At 48.5% G+C, this 13,342-nt stretch overlaps 2 long non-coding RNA genes across 3 annotated transcripts; one reads left to right on the top strand and one right to left on the bottom strand.

Annotated features, from left to right (window-relative positions):
- Positions 1-1,160: 1,160 nt before the first annotated feature.
- On the bottom strand, positions 1,161-8,503 carry LOC140601083 (uncharacterized). 2 transcript variants are annotated; one of them, XR_012004133.1, is made up of 3 exons: positions 8,042-8,503; positions 3,828-3,974; positions 1,161-2,596 (listed from the first exon to the last, which is right to left on the bottom strand). It is a non-coding gene; the product is annotated as an uncharacterized lncRNA (long non-coding RNA). The 2 variants fall into 2 exon arrangements; XR_012004134.1 differs by having other exon boundaries at positions 3,813-3,974.
- Positions 1,185-3,051, top strand: LOC140601084 (uncharacterized). The gene is made up of 2 exons (XR_012004135.1): positions 1,185-1,265; positions 2,320-3,051. It is a non-coding gene; the product is annotated as an uncharacterized lncRNA (long non-coding RNA).
- Positions 8,504-13,342: the final 4,839 nt, after the last annotated feature.

Raw genomic sequence — 13,342 nt, forward strand, 5'->3', positions numbered from 1 at the left:
GGGCTGCGTGAATGGATCAAGTCTTCTCTCTGATCCTGGGAACAAATTGGAAGCCACCCCTGACCCACCCAAACTCATCATTGGACTGTTTGTTTGTTTGTTTGTTTGTTTTTTCTACAGCAAAGGAGCAGGTTAGGGATGTAAGGACCATGAGTCCGATTTGGGATGTTTTGTCTGAGATGCCTACTAAACATTGAAGTGGAGATGTCAAGACTGTAGCTGTATATGCAAGCCTGGAGTTGAAGAGAGGTTCTATGAATCATTGGAAGGGTTCAGGAAGGTGGTCTACCTAGTAGACTAGCTGATTGTACTATGCTCTAGAGAGCTGCCTCCACCTGTTTCACTAATCTCTTATCTTCCACTATTTGAGTCTACTCTTGCCTAATCTCTCAGAAAGTAATTACCAAGTGTGTGATATGTCTGACAATGAAATGGGCTTCTTCCTATAGGAGTAAGTTCCTTCTTAGTTCCCAGGATTGGTCTAGCCTGGGCCACACAACCAGGGGTTCAATCCAATTGGGTCTTATGACCCTTCCCAGAGGGCCTGTGGCTGGCTGGGACCTGGGGCTGGTGCTCAGGGCAGGGTGCTGAGACAACCAGAGTAGGCCAGATCGAGGTTTGGCCAAGACCCCTAAGGCTCCGCCCTGCTCTACAATGGTTGAAATTCTCCCATTGGTTACAGAGGGAAAGAGGCTAGGCATCCCTCAAGGGCCAGGTAGGGAGCAGTGCTTTTATGCATATCATCTCATCTAATCCTAACCACAACCCTGTGATGCAGGCAGCCTCATACCCTCTGCCTTTACTAATCAGAAAACCCAGGATGCAGAGATCAAATCTCTGCTCAAGGTCACATGGCTCATCACTCATGTCTGGATCACTGTGACTTCAAAGGCCACACTCTTCCTGCTACCCACACTGTCTCTGTAAGTGCCAAGTGGGACACATACCTGGGGGAGCTTTTGGGTCCTTGAGTGCATTTAGGCCACATACCTGGTGTGGTGGAGGGAGTCTACTTCAAAAACACGTTAATGAGAAGTAGCTACTGCCAGTTGTGTATTTCCAAGTCACATTTTGTGGGATATTCAAATCTTAACGAACCAACCACAGTAGAGGATCCGAAACCACAACACAAGGTGAGGGTACATGTATGTAAGAGTGCATTTCCGGGGAGGTACAGACCTGCACATCAATATGCATGATGTCAGTCTCTTTCACACACAAGGGTGTGTGTGTGTATAAACAGATCAGAAAGTATGTTTCACCAGGTAAGCAACTTATTTCCTTTTTCAAATCACAGAAAACAAAACAGAACAAAGAAGCTCCTGCTTTTATTTACATGACAGTCTTCAAAGATCTATGTGACTGGGTTCTCCCTTCTGCTTCATCTATCTATGTGTCTGTTTTTGGACCAGTACCATACTGTCTTGAGGATCACAGCTTTGTAATATAGGTTGAAATCTGGAATTGTGATGCCTCTAGCTTTGGCTTTCTTTTTCTAACATTTCTTTGGCTATTTGGGGGTCTTTTCTTGTTCCACACAAATTTTAGGATTGTTTGTTTCACCTCTGTGAAAAATGTTGAGATATGTGGAGTTGAAGAAACAAAACAGATGAACATAAGGGAAGGGAAGGAAAAAAATAAGAGGAAAACATACAGGGAGACAAACCATAAGAGACTCTTAACTCTTAGGAACAAACTGAGGGTCGCTGGAGGGGTGATAGGTGGGGGATGGAATAACTGGGTGATGGGCATTAAGGATGGCACTTGATGTAATGAACACTGGGTGTTATATGCAACTGATGAATCACTAAGTTTTACCCCTGAAACTAATAATACAGTATATGCTAACTAACTTGAATAAAGAATTAAAAAAAAAATCTGTGTGACTGGCAAGATTACCTGTTTCTGTGATTTCAAACCATTGATTTAACCATTTAAAAGTGCACTAAGTGAGCAATTCTGAGTTTTTTAAAACCAATCACAAGGAAGCCTACATCATGACTTACCCAAACAGTAACTAGACTCTTGCTAGTAGTCAGGTTCTCTGGAAATTCTTATCTAGGGATTGCACATGTTGGGACCAGTGAAACCAGACCTGCCTAATGGGCGCAGGGAGGGTCTGGGAGAGGGGCCAAGTTGGTAGATATCAAGCCAGAGGACCTTCTGCCTTTTTTATCTGCTCTTTTCTGGAAATGCCAGAACTTAGCAGGAACCAGGGGGACCACCAGCTAATTTTGACAAGCGTTTCAAGTCTTCTAGCAGGTGTGCAGAGACACAGAAGAGTTTACTGGCCCCAACTGAGGTTGCCAATATCCCCAGCAGGAACCAAGAGGCTTGAAGCAAGATTGGGGAGAAGAAGGTTCCACCTGTGGAAAAGATTTCCATGAAGGGCAGCACCAGCAGCCTTTCACTGAGGATTTCCTGGTCCAACTGCTCAGCTACCTGGGAAGCAGGCTTCTGACCTGGAGCAGGATTTCTCTGACTCCCCTGAACAGGGAGGCATCTTGGCAGCCCTCGACCTCAGTAGAGACAGGAGCTTCGATCGTGTCCCAGTTGCATCTCCAGCACACAGCACAGTTCTCAGCCACGGTAGAGACTAAACAAACAGTTGTTGAATGAATGAAAGCATTTACCTCCCACCTCCTTGCTTCCTGCTCCACCCAACAAGATTTCCGCTGATAACTCGAAAGGCAAGTGTCCTTTTGTACCTGTTCGGCCATCAAAAGGACTGTGAATTCTAGCTGCCACTCAAAAAGAAGTTCTCCGTGGATTAAATTTAATTCAGCAAACATTTATGGGTACCCACAACACAGCACGTAAAGGGCCCAGGAGCCGGGAAACCCCAACCAAGTCTGGAGGGTCTAAGCCTGTGGCACGCCCGTGGTGGTCATCAGTAATTGATCACAGCAGGTCCACAGGTGGCTTAAGGACTCTCTCAGCAAAGCCATCCAGGCAGCCACTCAGCGGGACCAGCCTACCGCCATCCTGATGGTGGGTGGGTGCCTGGCTCGGCTTCCATATGAAGTTCAATAAATAAAGCCTGAACAAAAAGCTCTTAGACTCCATAAACCTCTAACTGGGGAGCAAATAAACACCTGGAAGATGAGAGGCTCCTTCCTTCCTGCCTCCCAGATGGGTCACCAGTTGCATGATTTTGAGAACAAGATGCTTTTCCACTCAGGAAACCAAGAAACCCCAGGCGTGCCCACAGAACCACAGTAAACACGGATGCTCTGATGCAGGCTCCCCTGGCTCTGTGCCAGCTTTTGGCCCCTTCAAGGGGAGCTTTCCTCCTCTTCACATCAAGACCCTGAGTCCTGTCCCTGGGGCCTGTCATTCTGGCCTGTAGGCCGTTCCCTGGCCACCTTCACCCCCATGCTTGCAGGCCCCATCCCGCCTCCATGCCCACCCTCTCCCATCCTCCCTCTGGAAATGGCCCGGCAATTGCAATGGCTTTCAGGGAAGCTGCTGGGTGTGAGATTGTTTGGAAACTCCACGCCGAGTTGCTCCGGAGACTTCTGTTCAGCTGTTCTCACTGGTAAAGCTCAGTTTCCCCAGAGCCTATGCTCTGTGCTGAGAACCCGAAGCCCTGAGCAGTCTCTTCTGTTCCTGGGGTGTGTGCTTGAAGGGCACAGCCAGCTGCCCCAGGGGGACGCCTGCCCAGAGTGTCCTTCCAGGGGATCACGAGTCACCAGCAGGGAGCTCGGGACACAGGGGTAAGGGGGTAGGCGATGTATTTTATCTTCATTCATGCTTTGCTATCACCACTGCCCCAGACACTATCATCTCCGTCATCATCCCCAAGCACGTACACAGTAAGCCCCCACCTGGGGCACTTGGCTTCTGTCGTGCTACAAGGACAGTCCAGTTGGGGAAAGAGGTTTTCCACGAACAGTGATGAAGGCAATCCAGCACCTCCTGTGCTCACAGCTGAATCAATGCAAAGGGCACAGATGCTCTCTATGACTACATGACTTCCAGCAAGCATATTAAAAAATAAAAATAAAATTAGTATCTGAATCAAATATGCGTTTAACTTACTCATATAGTTGGCGTTTTTTGTATTTTCCTTAAAAAGCTCAAATGAGTCTTTTGGGCCCCGGGAACAAGGAATTACTAGGTACGATTTTTTTTCTTTCTTTTTTTTTTTTTTTAAAAAGGCAGTTAATTGTCTTATATTTTAAATAAAGAATCCATTACAAATGCCAAGTTCTAAGCATCTGCCTTTAAGATAATATTCTCTTCACCAAAGTTTGTGATCTGGATTTTTTGGAATGATATGAATGAAGGCTCTGTTCAGAGGTAAAACTGAAGAAACACAGTCTTGTTTCATGAAACATGGTTTTGTCCACATCTGTGTCAATTCACCAACTAACACGAAACAGCTACGTGCACTCCTCCCAGGACAGAGACTGGGCCATTTGGATTATGCAGCAAGCAAGAACTCGTCTGGCTGTCTCGCCGAGGCTCCGCACAGTGTCAGCCAGCTGGCATGAGCTCAAAAACCATTCGGTGAATGAATGAATGAATGAATGCATGCATGCATGAGTGAACAAACAGAGCCTGAGGACTAGGTATGCTCCTCACTTTTCAGGTGTGAGGTTCTCAAAGGCTAGACCCATGGAAGCTCTTCTCAAACACATGCTTTCCCATGCAGACACCTTTTCTCTCCCATCCAGAGCAAAACAAATGAAAATTGGCTCAAATACACAGCCCTGGCTTTCTTCTAGAACAGGAATGGGCAAACGACAGCTCACAAAATCATTTTCCTGAGCCACGCTCATCTGTTCACGTGCCCGGGTCTCCTTGCACACACATCGGCAGGGCTTACGGGCCGTAACAGCATTCATCGGGCCTGCAGAGCCTGGAATGGCCCCAGTCTGGCCCCTTACAGCCAGCGAGCTGAGCCAGGCTTTGGAACACCGGGGCGGAGGACGATCAGAAGAGGAGCCGGGGCAAATAGGTGGGGGGACAGCCAGCACGGAGGTGGGGTGCAAATGTCAGAAGAGGTGCTGGGCCCCTGGATGAGCCTCTGGGCTCCCACCCCCCACCTCCGAGGCCAAGAAGCGTGCAGTCTTTGGGATAAGACAGCCTGGGATTCACTGCATCAAGGCTCACTGTCTCGGCATCTTAAGAGGTTGCTTCACCACCTTGAGCTTTGGCCTCTACATCTTTAAAAGGGAAACTGCCTAGATCACAAGGTTTTCTTGAGACTCAGATGACATAAGAAGAGGTAAAGTGCCTCTCAGCGCAAATACAGGGCAGAGTTTCCAAATGGACTTATTCCGGATTTCTCTCTCTCTCTCTCTGTCTCTCTCTCTCTCTCTCTCTCTCTCTCTCTCTCTCTCACACACACACACACACACACACACACAAAGGCTCAGGCTGGGGTAGTAGTAGGGCTACAGCATGCAGGAGGCATTTTCTCCATCTAAAGGATCTTAGGGCTCACACAGCCCCATATTTCCCCCAACAACCTTGCAGTCAAGAATCATCTGAGATACCTGTTTAAATTCCAGGTTCAAATCCTGACCTGCCTCTTACAAGTCTGGGGCCCTGGGAAGCACCCAATTCCTAGGGACCTATTTCCATGCCTTTTCTTTGAGGGGGGCCACACTTCCAGCAAGGATGGCTGAGGATTAAGTGGCATAAACAGGTAAGCACCAGCACAGACCCTGGCAGTTAGGAGGTTCCCTTTCGCTGTCACTGCCAACATTCGATCACCAACCCTCATGCATGGCAGGTGCACAGTAAACCTGGGGTCCTTGCATCCTTCCTCCCGTACGTGGTCAGGACCTCCCCTGGGGAATTCACAAGGCTGCCCAGCTAACAACTTGCTGGATGACCCTGGCCATCTCAAGGAACCTCTCTAGATCACTAAGATGTGGCTTATAAAATGATGGGGTTGGTCTAAACTGTCCTGGTGATAAAAATCTCTCAGGAACATCATAAAACATCCAGCCTCCTGAGCCCTTCTCCTGGGGATTCTGGCTCCTAAGGCCTAGAATGGGACCCAGGTTGGAATCTGTCATTTAAACATGTATTGCAGATGATTCTTGACTGTAAGGTAGTTGGGGGAGATATGGGGATCCATGAGCTCTAAGATCCTTTAGATGGAGAAACTGCCTCCTGCATGCTGGAGCCCTACTACTACCCCAGCATGAGCCTGAGCCGGTGTGTGTGTGTGTGTGTGCGTGAGAGAGAGAGAGAGAGAGAGAGAGAGAGAGAGAGAGAGAGAGAGAGATAGGGAAGATGTGTCTTCAGGCTTATGAAACTGTGAACTAGGCATTACTTTTCAGAAAGATTTTAGGTTGTCAGCTTTCGAGAATTAGTCACCACATGACTGTTTCCAGGCCCAGGCAGCCAATATGCAGATGTGACTGTTTGTCTCTGTCTTCTGACTCACATTTGCTTTCCTCCAGAGACCTCTGCCCCTTCTGAGAACCAGGAAGGGCCCAGGGCCTGCGGCTGGAGTGTCCTCACCAGCCATGCCCGAAAGATGTCCTTTCATGAGTTTCTAGAAAACTCACCGTCCTCCCCTCCCCTCTCGGCCTAGGCCAGGGCTCCAGAGGGCTGAGTATGGGGGAGATGAGTATGGGGGAGATGAGGGCAGGGCGGCACCAGGGGTAAACCATGGAGCTGGTGTGGGTGGTGCGAGGGGCCCTTCAGCCAGAAGCCTGCTGGGGAGGCCAGGGCCAGGTCTTTCACCTGCCGCTTACCCCTGTACGCCTAGGGGTCAACTCTCTTTACATGTCCAAGCCTTGGTTTCCTACCCTAAAAAATACTTCCTGCAGGGTTATTGTGAGATTCAAGATTACCGGTGAGCCCGGTCTGTAAACACTGAAACTGCCGGGGTCATGGCCCTGCCAATGCCGCACGTCACTCTTTCCCAGTTCTCTTGAAAGTGGCACCTGCACACCCCCAAGTCTTTAGTGACCAGGCTGAGGTTTTATTTAGCTCCTTAGACTGTGGAGATGCAAATAGCTTCGCACCTGGAGAGTCTTTTAAATTATCCTCCCTTCCTGAGCCCTGTTTTCTATGTCTAGGGGAGGGCATGACATCTCCAGGGCCCAGGTGCACAGCCTTGGGGTGTGCAGGGACAGGCAGGACCCAGAGAGTGAGAGGACACAGTGCTCTGGATACTCAGAGGGTGGTAGGGTGCTCCTGGGCTCAGGAATGGGGGGCGGGCAATGGACTCCCCGGGGCATTGACTGGTGTGTGTGTACTCACAGATCTCTCTGTCCATTTGTGTTTGTATTTGTAATTGCAAATGTGCGCTTGGGGTGTGTTTGTGTGTGTGTGTGTGTGTGTGTGTGTGTGTGTGTGTGTGTGATGTGTGGGCACTGAGCCTGTTCACATGGCCACGTAGAACTCTGACTTGTTCTCCGGAAGTAGACTCACTACTGGTCTAAGAATGGCGTCAGACTCACGACCCATCGAATTGAAGCCCAAGCACTAAAAGTGCAAGGCCATGGTTTTGACTCTGACTGTCCCCCAGCTCCTATCCATCAGGTCACAACTGGGGGCTGTAGGCCCTGTGGGTGAGCAGGCCTCAGAGTGGGTGCTCACTCCTCCACCTTGGCCCCCTGCCTCCTCCTAATCCCCTTATTGCCTACATGCATTGTCCAGGGAATCTGAGCAGACCCTAGAGGCAAAGATTGCTAGAGCTGAAAGAGGTCTTGTCCTCCTTCCAGACTAAATATGATGAAGCTCTGAAGCCCAAAGAGGCCAAGTGATCAGTCCAAGGTCACACAGCCAGTTGTTGATAGCCATTTCTCATTCAATCATATAGACAAACATTCATGTGTGCCTGGAACCATGTTGGGCACTGGAGAAGAGAACCAGGGAGCCTAACTTAGGTCAGGGGTCTGAAGAGGCTTCGGGAAGTGACACTAAAGCTACCATTTTGCTGAAGAGTGGATGGGGAGGCAGCGAGGTGATGGGTGGGTGGAAAGAGTTCCATGCAGAGAAACAACTCCAGGTGGATGAGCCCTGAGGTTTGATGGAGCTTCACATGTTCAAGGTTGTAAAAGGCACTCACCGAGGATGGGGAGATGAGTAGAATGCCAACTCACACAAGGACTTTGAATGTCATCCTACTCGCAGAGGGAACATTGCAGCTGGGGAGCAAAATATTCTTAAAAGGTAATTTGCACAGAATAGGTTGGCAGGAATAGAAGCTGAGAGTTTAGTTCTAAGCTGTTCTCCACTGTTCTGTTTACTTGTACCACCTCATTTGAAGGTCACCGCAATCTTACGAGGCTGCCACTTCCATTCCCACTCTGCTGGGACTGTGGCACATTAGGAAACAAGGCTCAGAGAGGTTGAAGCTTGCCTAGAGGCCGCTCAGCTGGTGAGCCATGGAGGCAGCACGTCAAGCCCACGCTCTTGCCAACAGAGCCTTCTTGCCCTTTCTTTAAAAATATCACCTGTTCTTGGAGGGCATCACCTCCCACTTATTCTTCAGCCCCCTGTGACAGGGCTTTGTCCCCCTCTGCTCTCCTCACCTGCCTCTGAGGTCACAATGATGTGCTATATCCATTCCATGCCATCCTCTTTCACTGTCAACCACCCTGCCTTGACTCCAGGGACGTCACACTCTCCTGGTTCTCTGCCTGCCTCTCTGGCTGCTCCTTCTCATGCTTTCCCGAGGTTTCTTCCTTTATTGGCTCTCTGTGGGTGGATGCTCCTTGAGGAATCTATCCTAGGCCAACTCTTGCTTACTTAGGTGCTTTGAAAACACGTACTCACTGACTACCAATTGTCTATCCCTAGCCCTTGCTCAAGTCTTGAGCTCTGAAACTATACTGGCAACAAGTAGCATCATCTCCTCAAAAGCAGCATGACCAGAGTCCCCATACCTTCTACCATGTTTCTTCCATTAATGATCCTACTGTCTACCTGATTTCCTGCTACAGAAACTTATTTTCCGGGATCCCTGGGTGGCGCAGCGGTTTGGCGCCTGCCTTTGGCTCAGGGCGCGATCCTGGAGACCCGGGATCGAATCCCACGTCGGGCTCCCGGTGCATGGAGCCTGTTTCTCTCTCTGCCTGTGTCTCTGCCTCTCTCTCTCTCTCTCTCTCTCTCTCTGTGACTATCGTAAATTTAAAAAAAAAAAAAAGAAACTTATTTTCCAGGACACCTGGGTGGCTCAGTGGTTGAGTGTGTGCCTTTGGCTCAGGTCATGATCCCCGGGTCCTGGGATCAAGTCCAGCATTGGGCTCCCCACAGGGAGCCTGCTTCTCCCTCTGCCTGTGTCTCTGCCTCACTCTGTGTGTCTCTCATGAATAAATAAATAAATACATCTTGGGCATCCCCAATGGCCTAGTGGTTTAGTGCCACCTCCAGCCCGGGGTGTGATCCTAGAGACTGGGGATCCAGTCCCACATCAGGCTCCCTGCATGGAGCCTGCTTCTCCCTCTGCCTGTGTCTCTGCCTCTCTCTCTCTCTGTGTCTGTCATGAATAAATAAATAAAAAATCTTTAAAAAAATAAATAAATAAATCTTAAAAAATGAAGAAACTTATTTCCCCCTACCCCGACACCATTATTTCCATATCTAATGAGTCATTAAGTCCTCCAATTTAGCTTCTAAATCCTGATCCAGTCTTTCTTTCCCATTCCCGCCCACTACCCTGATCTATGTCCTCATCAACCTCCTCAGCAAGGTGTACAGAGCACCAGGGCTGAAACTACAGTGAAGGGGCTCATGGCCTTCATCATGGCCCATTGTTACAGCAGGCTTCAGCCTAGTTCATAGGCATCTGGCCTCTTCCTAGATAGGATACCATCCTGATGCATGGAGTGGGTAAGAGAAGTATATGTGCTGCCGAAGTGGGCTTTGGGTGGACAAGAGAAGGCTAGTCTTCCTTAACCTGCATAAGCTACAGTGTGTGAGTTTGTGCAAGTCTCCCCTGGGGAGGGCTCCCTGCCCACCTTCTCACCCAATATGGTGCTTCCTTCTGCAAAGGGAATCATTACTACCTACCCATTCCCTACCATATATACACACAGCTCATGACTCTTTAGTCAGTGGACAGATTCTAAGATGGTTCCAAATAACCCTTGGCCCCTGGTATTCACACTGTTTATTCCGCTCTTGAGTGTGAGCAGGATCTATGACTTGCTTCTAACCAAAAGAATACTGCAAAGGTGATGGGATGTCATTTCTACGATTATATAACATAAACTCATGACTTTGGTCTTGCTAGAAGACTCTTGCTATTGTCTTCTTGGCTTGCATGCTTCCATGAAGCAAGTGGTGATTGTGAAGGGCTCCATGTCCAAGGAACTGAGGGTGTTCTCTGGATGACAGACAGTGAGGAACTGAGGCCCTCTGCCCAACAACCTTCAGGGGAACAGAATTCTGCCAGCAACCTCATATGTGAACTTGGAAGTGGATTCTTCCACAGTCGAACCTCAGATGAGACCCCAGCCCTGGCCAACACCTTGACTACAGCCTTGAAAGAGACCCTGAAGCAGAGGGCCCAACTAAGCCATGCTCTGATTCCTGCTTCAGAAACTGTGAGACAATGCGTGTTGTTTTAAGATGCCAAGTTTGTACTAATTTATTACATAGCAATAGGAAATGAATACGTATACAGTCTCTTTTCCTGTTTGAACAAATGGAACTGGGCTCTTTCTGCTGCAAGCAGGGGTGTGCAACAAATAGAGGTGCGCCAAATCCGTCAGATTAGCCCATCTTATCAGCATCTCCGGTACATTTTCTTCCACACCAAATTTCTATCATTCCCTAAACCTGTATTTTCTCTGCTTAGAATATCTTCCCCCTTTTCTTGACCTGTGAACTCCCTTTTCACCATCTCGGACTGGCTGAAATGATACCTCCTCCAGGAAACCCTCTGAGATTAACCCTGGATAGGATTCACAGCTCACTATGTATCCCTCTATCTTGCACCATCTACAATGTCCTATGGCCACCTGCACGCAGGTCTCACTCACCACTCAGTGCTCTTCACCTCATCTTATTTATCATTCTATACTCAGAGCCTATGAAGTCCTAGGTATACAATAAATGTGTGCTGAATGCATGAATAGTTCAGCCTAGCACATCTCCTCCACCAGGAATACCACAGCCAGTGAGGGAACTCCGTAACCATTTTGAGTAGAAGACAAGGCCTTGCTGTCATCATGGGGACCTATCTCTAAGGGTGTTATCATATGATATTTATGTAAGTGAGGAGGACTACCTTCACAGGGAGCAGATATGGGTGAGTAAAAGGCCATTTTGTTGTGCTTAGAGCTAGGATGGTTTTGGATACACAAGTTAGCCTTCAGTAGAACAAGGGGGTGGGGTGGGGAACAGTGGAGAGAGCAGGGAGCTGGGAACCAGAGGTGACACCAACCATGAAAAATCCCCAGTGAGGGGAAGGCCAAGAACAGAATGCTTAATGTTTATTTGAACTTGTTGGCTGTTAGAGTTGCTAGATTCCAAACAACAACAACAAAAAAATGGGGACACACAATAAAAAAATTATTGTTTATCTAAAACTCAAATGTAACTGGGTGTCCTGGGTATTATCTGGGTTTGTATCTATTGTGATATAAATCCCTCCTCCTGTGATTCTTCAGTCAAGTCTGCAGCTATCACTGTGTCTTGTATGATTTAGGGGGTTTTGTGGAATTACATAACAGGAAGAATTTGGGCTCTGGAGCCATTGGGGCACAGAGCAGGAATAGCACAGAGTAAAATGAACAAATTCAATAGCATCAGGAGTTGAGAGTCAGAGGTGACCACAAAGGGTAATCTTGGGAAAATCTTAGGAAGAGCTTGGAACTTTTTAAAAGCAGAGTGAGGGGGATCCCTGGGTGGCGCAGCGGTTTGGCACCTGCCTTTGGCCCAGGGCGCGATCCTGGAGACCCAGGGTCGAATCCCATGTCGGGCTCTCGGTGCACGGAGCCTGCTTCTCCCTCTGCCTGTGTCTCTGCCTCTCTCTCTCTCTGTGACTATCATTAATAAAAAATTAAAAAAAAAATCTTAAAAAAAAAAAAAAAAGCAGAGTGAGGGCTTGAAGCAAACTTATCCGGGCAATCTTTCAAACTTGAGGAGGGAGCAGGTAGATGACACCTGGATGACATTTAGAACACCTGTAGAGCCCTGAAGAGAGTCCGAGGAACTGTATTCTCTTCCCATCCATTGCTCCCCTCAACTAGGAGAATTTTGGATGTAAGATCCACAAGAAAGCAGCAAAACTTTTCACCTGAGGGTCAGGGAGCTGCAGAGGCGGGGTGGGGGAAGAGGCACACTGATAGTTGTAGAGAGGAGTTGAAAAAAGCTCAAGGTTGGTTTGTGCAGCATACACATTAGGGGAGGGGCTGGGTTTTCACCAAGTTCATCAGAACCCCTGATGTGAAGAATGCGTGCAGAAGACTTGCTTACTCAGCTCCCAGATGTAAGATAGGTCTTGATGGGGCATCGTGACCCCCAGAGCCCCGGCTAGACTGGTCCAGCAGGGCCTGACTGCCCATTTAAGCGAGGATTTCTGCCCTGTAGAACAGCCCTCTGCGCACCCCAGCATTACAGTTTTGAGGCCTTGGAGCTCTTCTGGAGCCAAGTCCTATCAGGAACCAGCCTGTGCAGTTCCACACAAATCTACTCTACCCACAATGGACGATATCCCATTTTTCTCGAAACATATCAGCAATATTCATACTTCGTGCCTTCGTACATGGTATTAAGACAACATAGTGTTAAGACAAGACCACATATTCTTTAATACTCCTCCTTTTGAGAGGTGAGCCTGATTCCCCCCCTCCCCGCCCCAAGTGTGGGTTGGACTTGGCAACCCCCTTCCCACAGGTGGAATAATGTAGCAATGACAAAGTGTGACTCCAGGGACTATGTTATAAGAGGCATCAAGACTTCCTGCTTGTTCTCTCTCTCTCATAACTTACTCTGTACAAAGCTAGCTGACCTGTTACACCGAGACACCCCAGAAGCCCAAGGAGAGGCCTGTGTAGTGAGGAAGAGAGGCGTCTTGCCATCAGCCATCAAGGGACAAAGGCCTCTACCAAATGCCACATGGGAGTGCAGGGAAGCAGATTCTTCAACCCCAAGGAAGCCTCCAGGTGCCTGCAGACCCAGACAGCATCTTGATAGCAGTCTCAGGGGAGACCTTGGGCCACATCCACCCAACAAACCTGGTTCTAAATTCCTGGCCTGCAGAAGCAGGAGACAGTAGATGTTGTTTCAAGATGCTAAGTTTCGGGGTAGTGTGTTATGCAATCATAGATAACTATACACACATGCTCCTTCCTGGACTTAAATACCACTCCTTCTCTATCTGGCAAACTTTTTTGTCATCCTTCAAAATGCCATGCAA

This window comes from Canis lupus, chromosome 12 (genome assembly GCF_048164855.1).
Source record: "Canis lupus baileyi chromosome 12, mCanLup2.hap1, whole genome shotgun sequence".
Taxonomy (NCBI): Eukaryota; Metazoa; Chordata; class Mammalia; order Carnivora; family Canidae; genus Canis; species Canis lupus.